Here is a 10,581-nt window from a genome sequence, read left to right as displayed (position 1 = left end):
AATTATAAATAAAATATTAAATTAAGAAAACTACACAAAAAACCATAACTTTAAATAGTAAATTTCATACTAATATCGATATATATATATATATATTCCAAATTTTTATGATATATTTAAATTTATATTTTATTCAAAAATAAAACCGTTATACCTTTCTCAAAACCACTAAAAACCGTATTATATTGACATATATAAATAATAAAACAAAACATCAAAATTGAGATATATCTCATTATATTATACGAGCACCCTTCTACTTGTTTTATAAAAAAAGATATTGAATAATTGTTATTAAAAGATACATAGTGAATTTAAATTTTGCTTTCCCGTAAACATGTTCATTGTAGAAAGCTTATCTTCCAATTTGCATATCGTTTTCATATTACTGTATAAGTAATAAGATACTGTCTGTAGTAATATTACGACAAGATCTTTTAAAATATAAACGAAGAATACGTGTTATTCTCACAATCTTGTAATATCGAAAAAAACAAGGTTTGTGTTGGTTGTCATCATACGTTTTGTTGAAAAAGTTGTTGGATGAACGATAATTGTCCACAATTAATGGTCAGTAGGTGGGTGATTTCCAATACTTGTGAACAATGGTTCATTCATTATGAACAATGGGTTTATTATGAACAATGGGTTTATCCATAATAGTTTGAACGATACCGAAAATTTTTCTATTGGGTCTCTTCTACCAATCACAAATTCAAAAACATTATAGATAGAAAAATCAATATTATTAAAAAAAACAAGATCAATAATAAATTAACAAAAATCATGTGATTTTTTGACTTTATAACTGCCAATTAATGATACGGGAGTTGCATAAAAAAGAAAATTACATATTTACCCTTGTCATTAAATTAAAAGATGAATATGAATCTATATATAAGATGAATTGTCATTGATTGAAAATGGTTAACAAAATTAACATAATAAACTTGGTTAACATTTGAACCATACTATTTATATATATATATAATTATCATTAAAAACTGGAAAGTTGTTGGGAGTTTTGGACCAAGATTTCTTGGTGGGTATGAACAAGTTTATTTATTTATTTGTTTATTTTGAAATCTTGAGCAAATTACCCATGTGGGAATTCACTTCCTTTATATAACTACAAAGTACATAATCTTGAATCACACAAGTTAAATTAGAGAGATGAGATTTAATTTATAAATCACATTATTTATATAAATCGTATAAACTTTATTTAACTAATCATAATTTTTCATTTGTTCATGTTTTATAATTATGAGAGGTTGATTGATCATTTTTATTGTAGAATGTGTTAAGCATGAATATTATCATCTTCATTATATTATTTTTATAGAAATACATGAAACAGTTTCATTAAAATTTCATAACCATATATGAAACAACTTCATCAAAAAATTATTATATGAAACAATTTAATAAGATTAAACAATTTCATGAACTTTTTTTTATAAGATTAAACAATGAAATCGACGGATGAAAATAGTTTGCACGGTCTGTACAAATATGGGTAGTTTGCATTTGAGCACTCATATATATATATATATATATATATAAGTATATTATAAACGTATATCGTAAGACAAGAATCTTTATGGAAACAATATTTCTATTTCTTCAAATATATGAAATATCTATTTATATCCTACCAAACATAAACTCTATTTTTAAGTCGAATATAGTGAATATGTTTGATCTGGTATTTTTTCTATAGTTCATAATTGGTGATGAAAAGCTAAGATTTATGTTAACAAATCAACCAGATAAGTTGTTCTACACACAGTTAAAAAAAATTACCGTTCTTTCAGGTCTTTAAATTAGTCGAAATACAGATAAGTTATTCTACACACAGTTAAAAAAACAATAACCATGGGCATATAGCTATGCACATCCATTTGTTTCTTTTAATCAAAATATAATATATTTTTTTTAATAATTTGGGATTTCATATCTATCGAATTAAATTTTAACCATTTGTTTGTTAATACAACTTGAGAATATATTAAACAATATAGAATATAAACTATAAATAAAATGATTGATGTTAACAATTAATCTAATAAATAATCAATTTATCAAAATGTAATTATTTTAAACAATTATAAATTATCTGAATAAAGGTCATGAACGTACTCATTAATCACTCGGTATTGGAGGTGAGGTGAGCTTATATATCATCCATTACGATTAACGTTTTGATCAGTTTAGAAATAAATTATCATCTTGTATATAAATTTTTATTTTATTTTAAAAAACTAACGAATTTCACTGATACCCTTCGTCTTATGTACCTGTTTTAACCTCAACTATAATCAAGAAACAATAATTTGATAGTGGTCAATTTAGATAATAATGTTAAATATCATGAAAATGTTTATACATATGTGAACTGAAATTACAGATTATTCATATGGATTTAATTTACATATGCATTTTCAAACGGATTTTTCAATGATTCGCATATGAAGTTTTCTTCCACATTCTCTTGTTATAGTCTCATAATATTTGCTTACTAACACTGAGGATGTGTTTGGTGTCCAGACAGGACAAAATAGAACATGACAAGATAGAACAATTGTTCAACATTTGGTAAGATAAAACTGGACAGAACAAAACAAGTAAAATGACCAATGTATCCCTAATGAGTTTTTTTATTTTAATTAAAATAATAAAATAATTTTTTTATAACATAATATATATCATTAGAAAGTTTGCGTCAAAACAATTAAAATAACACCAAATAAAAATTTATTTAGTTTCCAATTTTTTATTTTTATCTCTTTTCTATATTATTTATTATTAATAATATATAATAAATTAATAAAAATATAGAAACCGTATAAACATAATATTTTGAGGACAGTAAAATGAAAGTCCAAGAAACATAAAATACAATAAACAAAATTTAAAGAATGAATAAAATATGAAAAGAAGACCTATTTGATGCTTTAAAAGAAAATTAAGTTTTATTTTGAGTTTATATTGATAAAATATAAGTTTGTTCCAGCTTGTTCCAACGGGTAAGGGTGGAACATGCCTGATCCACTTTATTTCACTCTATTTATGTCTATTCTATATAAAATCATGTCAAACATAAAACATAAATCTTTATCATGTTCTGTCTTATCCAATGTATCAAACTCTTGGTAAAACTAAAAAGAAAAGGTATGATGGGAACATTGGAAAGCATAATTACCAAATGGTGCATCAATCAAACACCTTGGATCCATACAAGCAACTAAAAAGTAACATTGGTCTTAGCATTCTTTACTTTTGTTTATTTAATTTTGGTTCTACATTCCTTTTTTAACATGCAAACACATATATATTTTATTTAAAGCAAAAAAGTAGCAAAGACAAAATAAAAAAGGTTTCCCATTTCCCTCCTCATTGTTTCAAGTCATTATCATCTAATTATATTTGGTTAAATGGTATTGTTCCAAGTTTTATCAAGTGACTTTGTAAAGAAGTTGCAACTCATCTTTCACAAAAAAACGTAGAATGGAAACATTGGAACTTGGGAAGGACATGACTTTGCACAAATTCTACACAAAAAGTATGAAATCAATTTAAAATGACTTCTAAATCAAAGTACACATGTAGGATTTGATTGAATTTAAAAAGACTTGAAATTGAATTCTGTTTCAGTCTTATGTATGGTTTGAATGATTTTTGGATTTGAAATTATAACATTTCAGACTAATTATATCAGATATTGTCCGTTTTGTTCGTGCACCTCGACTCACAGTTTTAAAACGCGTATGATATAAAAGATATGAAGCCCCTTGTAAGACAACCTTTGTTCTTCTCCCCAACCAAAGTGGGATCTTACAATCTACCCACCTTGGGAGCATGGTATCCTCGTTGGCACACTGGCCCTATTCCTGGCTCTAATATCATTTGTATTATTTTAGGTTTAATACTATGATGTTTTTTTAATAAAAATAATGATTAAGTACTTTGTTACAACTCAATGATTATCTTAACTATATGTTAGATTTTTTATATTTAAAATAAGATATTTATCATGTATTTGATTATATTTATTTGCAGTTAGTTGTGCAAATTCAAATATAAAGCTTTAATAAATTGTACTTACGCACAATCAACTTGTAATCTTGAATTTAAGTAATATGCATCAAGAAACAATACTTTATGCATAAAAAATGATTTTTACGAATTTCTGACAAATGCTTAATAATATAGTATATCGATGTGCTCTAACTGAAGATCTCACAAATCTCGTAATTTGTCCATGAGTGTAAACACCCTCCTCCATCATCAAATGTATTTACTTTTTAATCAAGTGTAAATCCAAAGATTGGCACTTAATTTTGGTATTAAAGTAGTAAGAGGCAACTACTCAAGCAAGAGTTAATAAATTTGAAAAGGATGGAAGAGATTAAGATCATGTAAATCTTGTGGTGTGGAGATGGATTTGAAAATTGAAGTTGATGTGTCAACAAATTCATGGGCCACTTTTAAATAATGGAATAGGAAGGCAATTAAAGGTGATGATGGTTGGGATCTTTTGTGTTATTTAATATATATAACTTAACCAAGTTCCCACATTAAAAAAAAATAGACAAATGCCTCAATTATTCACATCTTAACTTTATATTTTTCTTGACAAACGTCACCCAAGCAACATCATTACTACCAAAGAAGTAAACAAGGTCCATGACCCAAAATTAGTCGGCTGACTCAACCGGTTTAAAGTTATAGTTTACGTATTAATTGATAAGCAGATTATGTTTGGTAACTAGTTGATAACTTAATTATATTTGGTAAAAAGTATTAGTTGATAATTTTTTTTGATTAACTTGGATATCCAACCCGCTATGCGAGCCGACTAATATCGGGGCGACCACCTGCTTTGCAAGTAGCTCGAAGTCACCGCATTTGAAATGTAAAATGAACTAAATATTATGTTGAAAATTTAATTGAAAAGATATAAGGGACAATAACTGAAAAAAGTCAAAATTAATAAACCACAGAAAATTATTGAAGCGTTGCTTTGAGAAAATTAAAAAAAAAACTAGTTTATGGTTGATCGAACGAGAGTTTTTGTAATAAGTTCAAAAAATAAGCTAGTTTATGATTGCAAAATATGAGCTAAATGAGCTTATATAAGCTCATAGGAACTCAAAGAGATGCCTCACCACCTAGCTAGATACATGTCTATATTTGTCCGGGGCTTTTGTCTTTCATCTTAACCGAAGCTAGACTTTTCCAGGCTTGGCCGCTCCGTCGCCAAATCCTACATTGTTTCGGGATCCTAACATACTCCCTAGGTATGGTTCGGATCAAACAAGAGGGGTGGATATAGTAAGCCCTTAGTTGACACTATGCAACCATGAAATTGTTTTGGCATGGGGTAAATTTTACAGTCCTTAACGATGCCACAATTTTTATTCCGTTTTGTGCTACGGTGCCACCCCTTAAAAAATTTATAGATCCACCTCTGCAAATAAGCACCTATTTATCTCGATATTAATATCATATCTCTTATATAAAATTTAACCATAACGATATTAAAACATTTCCAACAACTATGTTATTTTATTAATTTTAAAGATTTGAGAAAAGTTTGCTCCAACAACTATGTTATACACTTCTCTAAAACAAAGAAAAATAGGAGAGAGAAAGAAGAAATCTTCAAATTTGGAAGAAAAGAGAGAAAATATATAGCATAACCGTTAGAGATGCTTTTAGAATACTAATTTAACATTGTTGTCTTTGATCTTAAGATTCACAAACAATGCTTGTTTATGAATAGAATTTGCGTCGGGCATGTAGCTCAGTCGACAAGTTCAAGTTAGAATCTTGTGGAAGACAAACAGGCTCGAACCCCTCTCCTAACCTCAGCCGCTAAGTCAACTCTAAAATGCATCCTCACATGTGGTTCCTAAAAGACAGGTATTTAGACGTGTTAGGGTTGTCGATAATTAACCAGGCTCAGATAGTGAATCATATAATTGAAGTGAAAGATACTTCCACAAGTAAAAACAAAGAGGAAAAAGTTAAAGCTATGGCCATATGCATATGCTAAGTTATCTAGTCAGCAGATCATGTCTTATCTCAAAGAACCCCTATTACTATTAGCCTCATTTTTGAATTAAAAGGTAGCTAAATATGGCACCTTAAAAGCAGAATTCTGTCGATTCAATATTGTTTTAAAAGACAACAAGAATTTATTTACTAAGAGAAAGAGAAGAACAAGAAGTCTCGAACAGCATCACGAAACAAAAACACCACAACATTTACAAGGAACAGACTGAACAAGAAAGGGAAAGAAACCAGTAACAATAAGACTAATCCTGCCTACCAACAAGAACCCAACTAAAGCAAAGAAAAGGGTGCTGGAGACTCGAACGAATAGGAAGGGGATGCCCAAATTGTCGATTTCGATATGGCATGCATTTTCGTTTTATCATGAAAACTTTCAAGGAGGTTTTAAAGCAGATATATGTACATTACTAGAAATCTTGTAACCTTGTTGAATTAATTAATACTTATAGAAATGGAGGTTAAAATGATGTAATCCAAGTAACAAATGCAGAAGTATTCATATATCTAAGTCTCTTGTTTTAAAACATCCACAGTATTATCTCTCACAATTCCTCGTGAAGCGTGTAACTTTCCATTTATGATTTAAATAATGTTTGGTTGGTTTTTCATTAAGTCGGGAAAGTTTTTGTTTGAAAGGATTTTTTGATAGATGATAGGAGCATGTTTCTTAATTGGGAAGACAAGTTTGAAAAAAAAAACTTGGTTTCTGCTCCCCTATAGCAGTTACTTAATATTTCACTTTCTATATTATTAACCCACTAACAAATAGTCATATATAACTGATTAAATAAATTATAAGTATTATTAAGCTAATTAAATACTAACAAACACACATTTACTCCCACTAACAGGATCCCTAGTGGTGCTTATTTGAAAGCTTATTGACCAGGTAAGCTTTATGAAAAAGAAAAAAAAAAGACTTATTTCTTGGGCAATTACAACTAGTTGTTTTGAAAAAAACTCCACCACTTGTTTTAGTAAACGGCACTTAAGAGCATCATAATGGTAAGTTTTTAGGAGGATTATTGGCCACATTTGCCGTTCGAAAAATAACTAACATATTTTTGTGTGTGTAGTGGGTCCCACTTTTTCTTGAAAAGGCTCTTTAAAAGAGCTCCAATAATTGTGGCCACTGAGTTTATCAGGACTGATTTTTTGCAATCACATTTGTCAGGATTAGTCCAGACATAACCTAGGATCCTTTCAAAAAAAAAAAAAAAGAGCTCCACCATTGTGAGTACTCGAAAGATGGATCAAAGGCATATACCATCCTCCGGATTAGATAAGGAATCGTGTTAGAGGACCATTAAGATTAGATAAGAAATCATGTTATCACAATCGCTGCAAAGTCCTCAAACAACACGATGACGGGTAATTAATTAATTGTATCACAATACTATAAGATTGTGGCTAGATCTAGTTCATTTTCATCAGAATTACCACCTATAAAAAACTGCATTGTGAAAAGTTTAAGTATTTTAACACCATAACATAATTCTCAAGTGTTGATATCCACATTGAAGATATGCATACCATCAAAGAGAAATTGACATCTGAAACAATTCATAAATTCTCACTTACAATTACCATTATCATCTTAGGGGAGCCGTTTACCGAACACTTACGTGTAAGTGCTTTTCGGCAATAGAAATTACCTTCACTTACCTTATCATGTAACAATCTCGCATCAAAATGGATTGGTGAACGTCTTAAATCCGGTAAGTGCTTATTGGGTAAGACTCTCGGTTTTTGTTATCCTCTTACCGGGTAAGGTTCTTGGTTCTTGTTATGCAAAATCGATAAGGTAAATGAAATCTGTAAGCGCTTATCGGTAAGCATTTAGTAGACAACCCCTTAAAGAAAGTTTGGCTCATGTAAAACCCACCATATGAAAAAATTAAGATCATACCCTTTGGCCCTAGCATTTGTTTTTCTGGTCTTTGTAAACATAAACTTTTTGAAAACCAACTTTGTGTTGTTAGTCAGCATTCATCTAAATATGCATGAACGGACATCCAACATTCAACCCAAATTGTCACAGTTGATAAAATATCAAATTTGACACCATATCACTTCAATGGGGATACCAAACCAAATTTACACATCAAATTTGTTATAACAATATTCATTTACACTGATTGAAAAAGATAAAAAGAAATATATCCACAATCTTACATTTTGGTGTTACACTGTTACTGTTTAGTGATTGGTGTTAACCGTTGGAGTAGATTTATCATTTGCACCAAATTTTAAACATTTTTTTATGGATTTGATGTTGGTAATTGAAGTCGCCTCTAAGTTACCAATCGCTGAATATTGTTAGTAATACATTAAGCCACATGAACAAGCCTAGTACGATTCGGACAAATTGATTTGCTACATACCAAAATTTCAATTTCTTCGATGTAAAAAATGCCAGTGACGATTATAAATGCTATGAATATGCTTTACACAGGCAAATGTGTTAAGAACAATATACGATGCTTAATCAGTAACAATGTCAAGTATTTATAAGTCAAAAACATGGATATTTACATGAGAAGTTATTCAAAATCTAGCTGGTATATATACCTGAGCAGTTCATGGAATCCACGGATCTAACACTATAATGCATTGCCCTAGAAACTAGATAACTCTACATCATCAATGATTTAGTTTATAGAAAATTACCAAATCGATTAAACATTATAGATCATTTGCAAATTCATACTAGTGGTATGTGAGTCCTTCGCTTCGTAAGAGGTTCAAACCTCACCAAAAGTGAGGAGGGTGTGTGAGTTTATTGGTTCTATTTGAGGTATATAATTACTATATACTTTAAAAAAAATCGTAATGGAATATGGTGTTAACTTTTATACCAATTTTTATGGATTTGGTGTTACTCAACCTCTACTATCTTGGTAATTAAAGGCGCCTCTAACTTACCAATCACTGAATATTGTTAGTAATGCATTAAGCCACATGAACAGGCCTAATAGGATTTGGGTTAAATTAATTTGCTACATATGAAAATTTCAATTTCTTCGATGGGAAAATGCCAGTGACGATTATAAATGCTATGAACATCATACGATGCTTAATTAACAATAACAAGTATTTATAAGCCAAAAACATGGATATTTTCGTGAGAAATTATTCAAATCTAGCTCGAATAGCGGAGGAGTTCATGGAATCCACGGATCTAACATTATAATGCATTGCTCTAGATAACTCTACATATAATTCAGTTTATAGAAACTACCAGATCGATTAAACATTTGCAAATTTATAGGATTCGAAAATTCGTAATGGATATGACAGAGATGGAGAGATATACATACTCGATAAGCGAAGAACGCCATTGATGGAGAGCATTGGGATTAGCAAAGCACTGAAACTGCACAATGCATGAATTATCCAGAGGAGTTCATGGAATCCACGGATCTAACATCATAATGCATTGCTCTAGAATCTAGATAAACTCTACATCATCAATAATTCAGTTTATAGAAATTACCAGATCGATTAAACATTATAGATCATTTACAAAATCATACGATTCGAAAATTCGTGATAGAGATCACAGAGATGGAGAGATAGACATACTCTATAATCGAAGAACGCCATTGACGGAGAGAACTGGGGTTAGCAAAGCACTGAAACTGCATAAACCATAAAACAATTAGGCTTTCAGAAACTCAGCTTTTATAGGTTGGTGTTTTGAGTCCAAATAATGTGATTGCAACATTAACAGGCTTAAAGGCCCAAACTGATTTTTGGGCCCAAATACTTGGTCTTTTAGATTTTTATGTTTTCTTGCTTAGAAGAAAATATTATAAAGTTGATGCATATGACCAACTCATTTTTTTTTATTAACCTGGATATCCAATTTGCTATGCGAGCCGACTAATTTCAGGACGACCACCTGCTTTGCAGATAACCCAGAATCACCGCATTTGAACCTCCATAGCCACAAGGGGATTTTTATTCCTCCTTGGATTTGAACCTGAGACCTCCAGGTACGTTTGACATTTGGAGCCAAGCTCAAACCAATCAGGCAACACCCTTGTGGTTAACAGCAACTCATTTATCTTATATAGGCTAGGGCTCTTGGCTGCACATGGATTGGGTTGGTCAGGTTAAAGTAGTGATGGTCAAAATTCGGTCCCGGACTCCCGGTTTCAGTCCCATCAAAAACACTAAGGACCGGTTAAGAGTACTTGTAATCGGTTACAGTAACCGTTCTCAGTCCCAATAGTGAATCACACACTCTACTCGTATTTTATTTACTTTCATATTTCATAAGGGGGTAAAAATAACTGAAACCGGTAATCCATCTGAACCAAATGAATTTTGATTAAAATGGTTCAATTAGCAGAATAAGGATACTGGTTCGCTTTTATCTTGTAATTTTTTTCAATTCAGTTTTAGTGAATAACACACTTTACTAGTATTTTATTTACTTCCATATTTCATAAAAATAAACCGAATACACCCTATACTATTTTTTTTTTCAATTCA

At 30.3% G+C, this 10,581-nt stretch overlaps 1 long non-coding RNA gene across 1 annotated transcript; it reads right to left on the bottom strand.

The window, feature by feature from the left end:
- Nucleotides 1-5,730: 5,730 nt before the first annotated feature.
- Nucleotides 5,731-9,700, bottom strand: LOC112510562. The gene is made up of 3 exons (XR_003068952.1): nt 9,667-9,700; nt 9,402-9,543; nt 5,731-5,917 (listed from the first exon to the last, which is right to left on the bottom strand). It is a non-coding gene; the product is annotated as an uncharacterized LOC112510562 (long non-coding RNA).
- Nucleotides 9,701-10,581: the final 881 nt, after the last annotated feature.

The sequence above is a fragment of the Cynara cardunculus genome (assembly GCF_001531365.2).
Source record: "Cynara cardunculus var. scolymus isolate 2C chromosome LG 3, CcrdV1, whole genome shotgun sequence".
NCBI classification, from domain to species: domain Eukaryota; kingdom Viridiplantae; phylum Streptophyta; class Magnoliopsida; order Asterales; family Asteraceae; genus Cynara; species Cynara cardunculus.
The sequence above is the reverse complement of the archived record's forward strand: the minus strand, read 5'-3'. Positions and strand labels throughout refer to the sequence as shown.